Below are 10912 nucleotides of genomic sequence, written 5' to 3' on the forward strand. Positions count from 1 at the left end.
TAATCTTGCACCTTCATTTTTCTCAAAAACTCCTTCGCCTCTTCTTCAGTGACCAATTTCTTCACTAGAACTGGATTGTCTCTGAGTATTTAGCTTTCTTTAACTCTTCCGGGGCAATGCATCTCCCCGACCGAGTTAATCCCTGTGCTTCATTAACTTCCTCTTTTAGTTCCTTCCCCTTATAGGTCACTATCAACTGCTCATAGTTCCATGGGACAGCCTTGGTGTTAGCTACCAACAGCTGGGTCACAGGTTTGATAATCATAGGGGCCGCACGGGCCCCCTCCACAATTATGACAGGCTTACTTGCTACCCCCGGCACGATCACCTTCGGCTTTTCTTGCTTTGCTTCAATATCACTTGGGGACCTCTTTTCAACTACCACAGATGGCTTATCATTTGGCATGCTCAACTTATCTACCGATCCTTCAGTTATCGAAGAGGTTGCTTTTGTGACAACCGGGTTCTTGACTGACCTACCCTCACTAGACCGGATCATCATGACGGATTGTGAAGGCTTCTTGGGCTCCCCATCCTTGTGCATTATCTCAATCATGTGTGTTTCAGCATGGGCTGACAATGGGTTCTGATTGATGTTGGGTGCTTCCGGAGTTTGGACCACAATTTGGTTTGTATCGATGAGCTCCTGGATGGCGTTCTTCAAATGCCAACATTTTTCTGTGTCGTGCCCCGGAGCATCAGAACAATATGCACATCTGAGGGAATAATCCAAGTTCTTTGGAGGGGGTTTTGGTAATTTTGACTCAATTGGCCTCAGAACATCCAACTGCCTCAACCTCTAAAATAAGCTGGTATAAGACTCTCCAAGCGGGGTGAAAGTTTTCTTCCGTTGCGTCCTTTCATTTCTATACTCTGGCCTGGATCGAAAGTTTGGACCAGTAGGGTTTCGGTATGTTTGTGGAGGTGGGTAGGCATTTTGTGGAGCTAGGTAGGTATTCTGTAGAGCTGGGGCACGCCATTGTGGGTAAGAAGGAGGTTGAGCGTATGACTAGGCGTGGTGGACATGGTATTGAGGTGGCTTGACAGAATACTGAGGGTCTGGCGATGGAAAGTAATGTTGAGGTATATGATATGGGGTTTGGTATGAGGATGGGGTCGAGGCTGGATGTAATGGTGTGGTATACCCCTCGGACCATGCCACAATCCCGAGACGACCATTGCAACATCTTCTTTCTTCTTCTTTCCTATTACTCCTCCAGTACCATTCTGAATTGCTTGGCTAGTTTCTTTGATAGCTGAATAGCTCATGATCTTGCTCGATTTGAGCCCTTCTTCTACCATACCTCCCATCTTCACTACTTCATTGAAAGACTTACCTATGGCCGAGATCAGATGACCAAAGTAAGTAGGCTCCAAAGCCTGAAGAAAGTACTCTGCCATTTCACTTTCCTCCATCGGAGGGTTGACTCGTGCTACCTGTTCCCTCCAACGGAAACCGTATTCCTTGAAACTCTCACTAGGCTTCTTCTCTATTTTAGTCAAAGACAAATGATCTGGAACAATTTCTATGTTGTATTGGAAATGCCGAGCGAATGCTTGGGCCAAATCATCCCAGGTATACCATCTGATGTGATCCTGACGAGTGTACCACTCCAATGCCGCGCCACTCAGGCTCTGGCTAAAATATGCCACTAACAGTTCATCTTTCCCACTGGCTCCTCTCATTTTGCTGCAAAATCCCCTTAAGTGGGCCACGGGATCTCCGTTCCCGTCATACAAGTCAAATTTGGGCATTTTGAACCTAATAGGTAACTGGACGTCAGGAAACAAACACAGATCTTTGTAGGCTACACTCACTTGGCCTCCCAACCCCTGCATATTTCTGAGCGACTGTTCCAGGCTTCTCACCTTCCTAAACATCTCCTCCTGTTCTGGGTTTTTGGGTGGTTTCTCAGTCTCGACAGGAAGGTCAAAATGAGAAGTGTAGGAGTAGTGATCCGGGACTTTAAAGGTGGGCTCCGGGGCGTAGTACTGGTTATCTTGGGCTTGGAGTGCCATCTCACTAGAATATCGATGGAGGGTAGCTGGTGGAGGTGCTACGAAGACGGGGGTAGCCAGTGGATGAGGGTATGCGGTTGATTTGGCTAGTGGAGCTTTGACAGTTCGGGAAGAAGAGCTCGAATAGTGGTGATAAGGGTTGAAGCTTGGGGCATGTTGCAGGGATAGATCAATAACGGGGGGTTCTTGAGATTGAGCTAGTGGTGGGACGAAAGCAGGGTTGGTGGGGTATGATGGTGGGGGATGCCCTTTCATCCATGCCCGGTACATCTCAGCCATCTGGTGTTTCAGCTTATGTAACTCTTCTTTCAAATCGGGCTCAGACTCCTCTACCTCCATTGGCGGATCAATAACACTCGAGTCCAATTCTTTGCCAGCCATGTTCGCCTTGTATTTAGACCTGGTATTATACGGGTGACTTGCCAGAGTGCCAAACAAACTAACCACCTTCCTGTTCTCAATAACAATAGCAAACTTGTTAGTGTTTGAGATTTTAACAGATAGGCAACCGCACGTTTGGGATGCAATGCGCCTAAACAATTAAAAATTTCTACTATGTATTTGAACGGTTGCATGTTTCATCTCGGCCTTAACCAGCACATTCTATTCTCTGTGTTTTCTTTTTCACTATTGCCCTTTTCAGTCACTATTGATTTTCCCACTCAGTTCTTGTCGCTCCCTTTTTGCTCTCGCTTTTGTTCTCTTGTTTTGTCATTCTTTCTTTCCACTCAATTTTCCTTTTCTTTTTTATTTTTTTCTCTCTTTTTTTTCTTTTTCATTTTATGGTTATGATCGAATCCTATGGGGATTGCCTACGTATCATGACGCCGCATGAATCAATTCATTACGTAGTTCAGGAAATAAATGCGAAATAAAAAAAGACACATTATTTTGGGTTTTCAAATTTTCATAAAAAAATTCTGATTTTTCTCTATTACAACGACTCCGTCCTACAGACTTAAACATAAAAAACTAACAGACTCTAAAAGAAATTGTAATACAGACTCGAAAGTGGACTAGCAGACTCCAAAAGAAACTGAAAATACAGACTCGAAAGTGGACCAACAGACTCCAAAAGAAACTGAAAATACAGACTCGAAAAATAAAATCAGAAATACATAAGTGCCTCAAATACTGCTCCAGGGCTCGCGGGACATCAGTCGGTCTCGCCGCGGGCCTATGTGCCATATCTTCTTAGAGGTGATATAGGTCATCCATTATCTGACGGACAAAAATCATAACTGTAGCGAAGAACACGGACCTGGTCATGTCCTCGCATTCATTGCACTTCATCACAATATAGTCAACAATCCTTCTAACCCCCTCCCTGATGACGCCCTTCTCTTGTAACAGATGATGTTTGGATATAATTCCATATTTTTAGTGCATTACTTACTTTACATTTTGATGTTTTAATGCTAAATTGTATTATATTTATGCCTAATTGAGTTTGAGCTTTAATCGCTAGTGTCTTGCACTAACTGTGTGTTTTATGCCTTGTAGGAGTGATTCCGAGCTATCAAGATGTTATGGAATGAATTCAAGTAATTTGGAGCTTTAAAGTTTGATTAAAAGTTCAAGGAATTAATCCGGATCGTGTTGGGGGGTCAACGGATGATAGTTAGAGCAAACAAAGACTTCAGTAGGCAGATTGCACACTGTCTAGTAAAATAGATATAACTTTTTGCTCAGAACTCCATGTTGGCTCCACAATATATGGTTGGAAAGCTAACTCAAAGGGCTACAACTTTCATGTTTTACGTTTTTCCAAATTCAGAACGGAACAGGGTGAAACATGCGCGAACGCACGAAGTTAGCGCGAAGTCGCGCGAGTTAAGGAGCTGGAGGCAGAATGTCAGAAGTCATGCGCGAGCTCGTGCTAGTCACCCGGGAAAAATGTCCTTTTTCACATTGGAGAAGGTATAATTGTTTGGGCCCAACCCTACTTGGTATATATACATGGAAAACGATATTTTGAGAGAAAGAGGACGTTTTTTAGAGGAAAACACAAGCACAAAGCCGCCGTGGAGGCCGGGTTTCATCTTTTCTTCCACCAACTTAGTAATTTTTATGTTTCTTTGTATGAATTGTTATTCTGCTACCATGTCTATATGGAGCTAAACTTCACGTTCTAGGGTTGTGGTTCTTTCATGACTATTGTTATTCGGATATTGATTTTGATTTCTTAGTTTATCATATTGGTTTATTTATTCAATCCTGCACTTAATTATTTGATTGCTTGATCACCAATTGAATACTATCTACGAATCTAGAGTTGAACTCGAAAGTGGGAATTCTAGATTGCATATAGGATTGAGTAGAGCAAGTTCTTGAACCTGGGCCCGGGGAACGGATTCGCGGTTAGGATAGACATATACCTAATTGCCTTGCTTGGTTGATTTACAGGAATTATAAATGCGTTTTTGTTGATTCTAATTCCATAGACATATAGGCGTTAGGTTAGCTTGAATTCGACAGATTCTTATGAGCAATATTAACCCTGTCAACCAATAAACTAGATAAATTAGTTAGTCAATTCAATTGAAGAATACAATAGGAATGTTAGATAGCCCATAACCCTAGATCGTTTTCATTACATTGATATCATAAAAATCTGCTCTTTCTCTGTTCAAAGTTCATTATTTATATTCTTTATTTAATTAGTTTAGAATCAATTACTTCTAGCTTTAATTATTGTTTAGATAATCAGGATAGTCTAATTTAGTTAATAGTTAATCACAAGTCCTCGTGGGATCGACATCCGACTTTTAGTCACTTTATTACTTGACGACCGCGTGCACTTGCGTGAGCGTTTGGCCGCAACAACAGACGTCCAATTTGTTGAGATCTGGCCTCCAAAACTTGTGTGGCTGTATGATTTTGCTCTTGTAATTGTCGCAGGTCCTCTTCTAGTTGTGACATCAAGGCATAGCAGTGTTCTCTTTCTGCTTTGAAGTTCTTTGCTTGCTTGGTCATTTCGCTCTCAAGGGTATTGATCTTTTTCTCCAACCCCCGTGATTCCTTTGTCGTATTTTTCCTTCAAGTGTTGAACGAAACGTGCCCGTTCCTCTACATTCTTGGCCAACTTTGCTCGAGCCTTTGCTAGTTTGCCCTTGGTCTTTTCCAAATCAAACCCATAGTCACATACTTTTCGCCTAAGGTTGTCTATAAGTTTCTCATCCTTTTCACTTCTGGCAGGGTTCTCAGCCGCTATTTTCATCTTCTGGATTTGGGCTCGGAGGGCATCATTTTCTTGTGCCAATCATTTCTTTTCACCCTCATCCGCAGCGGCTTGCAAACCACTCTCAAATTGAAGATCTCTGACTTGCTTTTCCAACTTGCTTATGGTGGTGGCCCTATACTTATTTTCTTTGGTCAACCAATCTCATTGTTCCTGTGATGCTTCAGCAAATTCTTGGAGGTGGGGACTTTTGGCTGGTCTTCCAAACTCAACACTTCGTTTATACCAAGCAAGGTAACCGGACGAGACTTCACCCTTGAATAAATCACGCACTCGGGTGTTTGCCGTCAGGTATTGGCACTCACTCCAGATATGGCGAACCACTGCTTCATGAAATTGGCCATCAGAACGGATCTCGACTGCATAAATGCTAAGGTCTTCGTCCTTGGGAATTATTTGGCATCTTCCCAGCTGTCTCAAAACCCGGTACGGGGCATAAGGCTGGATACTTCTGAGACCCATCAGGAGGAAGTGAGGACCAGTGGCAGGCATGTATATAATCTCATTAACAGGAAGCCAACCCAACGTCCACTCTATCTTATCGGCAGTTATGGAGCGGAGGCAGGATATCCAAACTACGACCCCTTCCGGCATCTTGAACCCATCGACCCATGTATCAAACTCCTCTATGCAGCTTATCCCTGTCGACCCATAGTTCATGTACCGAGGACGATGACATAGATGCTCAATCATCCACATTTGTAGTAACAAATTGCAACCTTCGAAAAAATCTACTCCGGCTTTGCAAGCTGTGAGAGCTCGGAATATTTCAGACACTATCATAGGTGCAAGGGTGCTCTTGGTATTGACAATCAAAGCATTGACGACTCCGACTACCCGTAGATCAATATTCCCATCCTTCCTGGGAAACACTAGAAGACCCAAGAATGCCACCATGAAAGCGAAACATCTATGTTCTTCCCATTTTGGTCGGTTCCCTTTACTACAAATTCTGCTTTCCAGGTTTTCAAATCCCCCTATATGTCCGTACCGCTGGTATATGAAGTGTAGAGTGGAAAAACTAGCCTCCAAATCTGTGTACTGGACCCCCCTGCTTATTTTTAGCAAATCCAGAAACTTGTGAGGGGTGACGGCCCTTGGAGCGACCAGGTATTTATGTATTAGACTCTCGGTACTCCCAGCATATCCCGTTATCTCCTCCAAAGTAGGTGTGAGTTCGAAGTCCGAGAAATGCAGAACGTTGTGAGCTGGATCCCAAAAAGTCACTAGTGCTTTTATTATATCTCCCCTAGCCTGATCTTTAGTAATCCGGTGAGCGCCCCCAAATAATGGTTGACCATGTCTCGTCCTTGCCCACCTAAATCTTCCCACCACATGTGTAGTTCCAACAGAATCTTGGTCATGACCTTCATTGGTAAATTTTGACTCGTGCTCATTATGCACATTTAGATTAAGGTGATTGGTTTAAAGACAAAATGAATCTTATTTTGAAAACTGATAAAAAGGGTTTAATTTGCAAAAATCAAATAAATCAGGGCTACCTTTGCGAATACGGCCCTTCAGCACTTCGAAATGGAAGATTTTATGGTTGTGTTCGCTAAATAGCCAAAAAGAAACCGTCAGTGGCTATTCTTGCAAAAACAGCCTTCCGGCGTCCCGTCGGGACATTCGACTATTTAGACAAAAACTGCATCACCCATTTTATTTACGACAAAAATGGCGACACTTCATATTTTTTTCAAAATTTTCAAAAGCGGGGCTGGACCCGATGAGGGTTGCCTACGTATCCCACATCCGGTGAGAATCAAATCCGCGTAGTTCGGCCAGTTTTGACGTAACAGAAAAAATACAAACACTTTGAAATAACTTTTCTCCTTTCTTTTTTTTTCAAAAATTTCGGCAGAGTTTCAGGATATTTTGGATACCGAATTTTTAGGAAATGGATGAAATTCTCTCTCATACCCCGAACTTGGTTTTTTTTATTTTATCTACCTAATCCAGAAGCCGGTCAACATGAGCCGAAACAAATGAATGCACAGGTAGCACGTAAAAATGCATCAAGTTGGTCTTTTATTGTTGGGTACACCTGTCCTAGACGGACCCAACCCCTGTGTTGAGTCCCCAAAGTCAAATGCACATGATGCAAACAAGCATTCCTACTAGGGATCCGGCATGAGGCTGAGTTATTCTAGGTTTAAAACTTGGGTATATTATTCTAGACTTGGTGTACCCGAGCGGACAACTCGAGCCGGGGGGGGGGGGGGCTACGTACCGGGAACCAAAAGGCCATACGGCTTTGTAACTTGTCCGAACCTTTTTCTATATTAGGGTATGACACTAACAGAAAAGAAGTCACACCAGCATGCACTTCCCCGAAGATGAGAAGAGAAGGGTTTCGTATCAGTTTATATACAGTTTAAATAATATCAAAGCGGTAAAAAACAACATTTAGCACATTAGGCCCAAGCATGTAAAAAAAATCAGATAATAAATAAAAGCCAAATATAACAATTATTCTAAGCTCGAATTCTTGAACCCTGAACCAGAAGTTCTGGGTTAAATTCCCCAACAGAGTCGCCAGAGCTGTCATACCTCCTTTTTCTACCCGGATGGGATATAAGGGAGTTTTTCCAATTTAAGTGACAATCGAAATGGGATTATTATTTAAGTTCAGAGTCGCCACTTGGGATAATTTATGGTGTCCCGAGTCACCGATTTTAAAATCTCGAATCGAGAAAGTTTGACTCTGTTTCAGTCCGCGAAACACAGAAATCCAGGTAAGGAACTCTGTTAACCTGGGAGAAGTTTGACTCCTATGTGCATTTTTATCCCTTTTAAACCGCTTTTAATTATTTATGAAATTATTCTGGAACAAGTTACGATTGTCGTACACTTGTTTGTTTGGTACACATTGTGAATCGTGTCACGGGAACCGTACCCACGATTTACAACATGTTTAAATTATTAGCATTATTAGTTGTCATGACCGGGTCACATAAATGTACCCCTGGATTTTAGATTTGTGTATCACAACTAAGTCACGGGAACCGTACCCGTAGCTATGATACTTTATTTAATTAACGCGCCTAAAGCAAACTACGAGAGTTCAAAGCATTTTACTACATTAGTTAAGATATTGATGTGAGGGCCATAGACTATGTGATTGGATGTCACACCTCAACTTATTTAAAGAAAATATTTGTATTCAACTAAAGCGAATTACGGGGTTCCTGTTTAATCTAAATCAAAATTCAGTCTAAACTACTAATTGCAAGTATACACTAGGATAACTCACCGGGCCTTTAATTACTTTGGGAAAACTGGGCCAGCAGCAGGCCCAATTGTATTTTAAAGAAATAAATAGGGACTAGGCTCAAAATTGAGCCCATAAATGAGAACAAAAGGCAAACATCTCCAGCAATTTTGATTGGGCCAGTAACAGGCCCAGCAATCTAATAAAACTCCACATTAAATTCCTTTTTTTGTTAAATTAACGTAAAACTTTTAAAAAAAACTAAGGCTGAAGACTATCGGGCTCGAAATTGAGCCCAAGACAAGAGAAAATAAGATCTCAAACAGGCCAATTCATGCAGCCAATACCGGGCCCAACATTCGAACTGAAGGCCTTAAACATACTAAGGCCTTTCTTGATATTCAGGCTGCTTTAAACGCACAAATAACAAAACATGATGCTAAAATCTGAAGCTCAACATGCTGAACCAACTGTACTATCCACATGCCATGTAAAACATTGATGTTCGCTAGATTAGTTGAACATAACAACCTTGAATCATGACATGCTGTTTAGGAGAGGAAACTTCAGCTAACTTCGACTTTAAGAACCAGAACAACTAAAAATGGGGTTAAGGACTACTAACATTGCTAACACTTAGTTGTGAATTATCAAATGACTATAAAAATACTCTCAAAATCCAACAGACCCCAGTAACGACCACATAAACTATTATGGCTGCCTAATATTTTAAAATTGTCAAAACAATACATGGAATTGACTAAGCTAACCTGATCATTCATATGAATGCTAAATTGAGGCTAAACATTCAGATTCAGAATATTTATACAAAACCAAGATGCTAAACTAAACAAACTGTAAATAGCATACAGATGAGACTATAATTTTAACATCTTGAACACCCAAATTTCTTATACATCACAAGAAAAATACATGCTTTACAGCTTCATTTGTCATTCAAAGAAGTTCATAGGAGTACCTGGATATCAAGAACAAAGCAAAAGTGAGATAAGAATTTCAGCAAGCAAATGAGTGAGGATAATAGCAACTTCACAGCAATGCACAACTCCAATTTAAACCATATTCAACCCAGAAAACCAGAAATCCAACAGATGTTTTTCCAAGTTCTTGCTACAGAGAAATCCAAAGAAAACAGACTACTCTCAATGAAATAGTGCCCAAGACTTTTGAGTCTTTTTTAGGGTTTTAAAATCTGTATCAGCGTGTCTTTTTTGAATGAAGAGAAGGGTACTATTTATAGGCCTAAATGCCATGTGCTGGAAAACTGTTTTGGGAAATATTCCCTCTCAGTCTGAAAAGACATCTTTCTAACAAACTTGGACAGCTGGTTGTCCCTCATTGGCTTCTGCACTTTGTGCTAACCAAATGAGGCCAATTGCCCCTATTCTAGAACCCTCCAGCAGGGTCTTTATATTATATTTACCCACCCTTCAAGCAAACCCCTTAAGTTTCTTTATTGTTCAATTAACCCCTACAAATCCTTAATGACTTGTAAACTATGGCAAACAAAAACAAACAAGCAAATATCAAATAGACGAATCAAACAGCAAACAACAAAGCCAAAAGTGAATATCTGGAATCTTGAAATAAACCTAAAAGGACTCAATTTCATGATGAATTTCAGAAATCTAATTTAACGGCCGATGACAAACTAACTCAAATCATAGCAAAATATTACCTAACAGATTGAATCTGGCATGGAACAACCAAATCAAATACGAAATAACCTACATAACCTAAAACGTGCATCCAAACACCAAGGACGAAAAGAATAGAAAAAAGGAAGAAACAGAACAAGAAAAGAAAATAACATGAGAAATCTAGCCTAAATAGTTAAGAATCCAAATTAATCTAAGCAAGTAGATAATAAAATTAATTTAAACAAAAATTAAAGTAAAAATCAGAAAGCAAACAAAACAAAGAAAATAAAGAGGAGGGTACTGGTTTAACCGGAAAGAGCCGATGACTGAAATGACCCAACGAACAAGGAAGGCGACGACATTGGCCAGACACAGTGGTTTGATCGAGAAGAGGCGACCCTCAAAACAAGCCAAGACTAGCGTTAGTCAATTGTTCTTAACAAGAACGATTGCTTAACGCAAGTCTCGAGTCAAATCGAGCCCTAGGAAGCAAGGAATCGAAATTAGGGTGGATTTAGGGTTTTCTTCAAAGTCTCAGATCTGGATTTAGAGAAAATAGGTGGGGATTGGGGAAACTAATGGTGGATTTAGAAAGAGGATAGGACGGGGGTTGCATGGTACTAATTTGGGGGAGTTTGGAGCGTCACCGCCGCCGTGGGGCGATTTCCGGCAGGCGGCAGCTGGTGCTGAAGAGAAGGGGAATTAGGGCGGCTAGGTTTTGGGTTCAAAGTGAGGGAGACGGGGAAATGGGGAGTGGGGGGGGGGTGGGGGTTAGGA

This window comes from Nicotiana attenuata, unplaced genomic scaffold (assembly GCF_001879085.1).
Source record: "Nicotiana attenuata strain UT unplaced genomic scaffold, NIATTr2, whole genome shotgun sequence".
NCBI lineage: Eukaryota > Viridiplantae > Streptophyta > Magnoliopsida > Solanales > Solanaceae > Nicotiana > Nicotiana attenuata.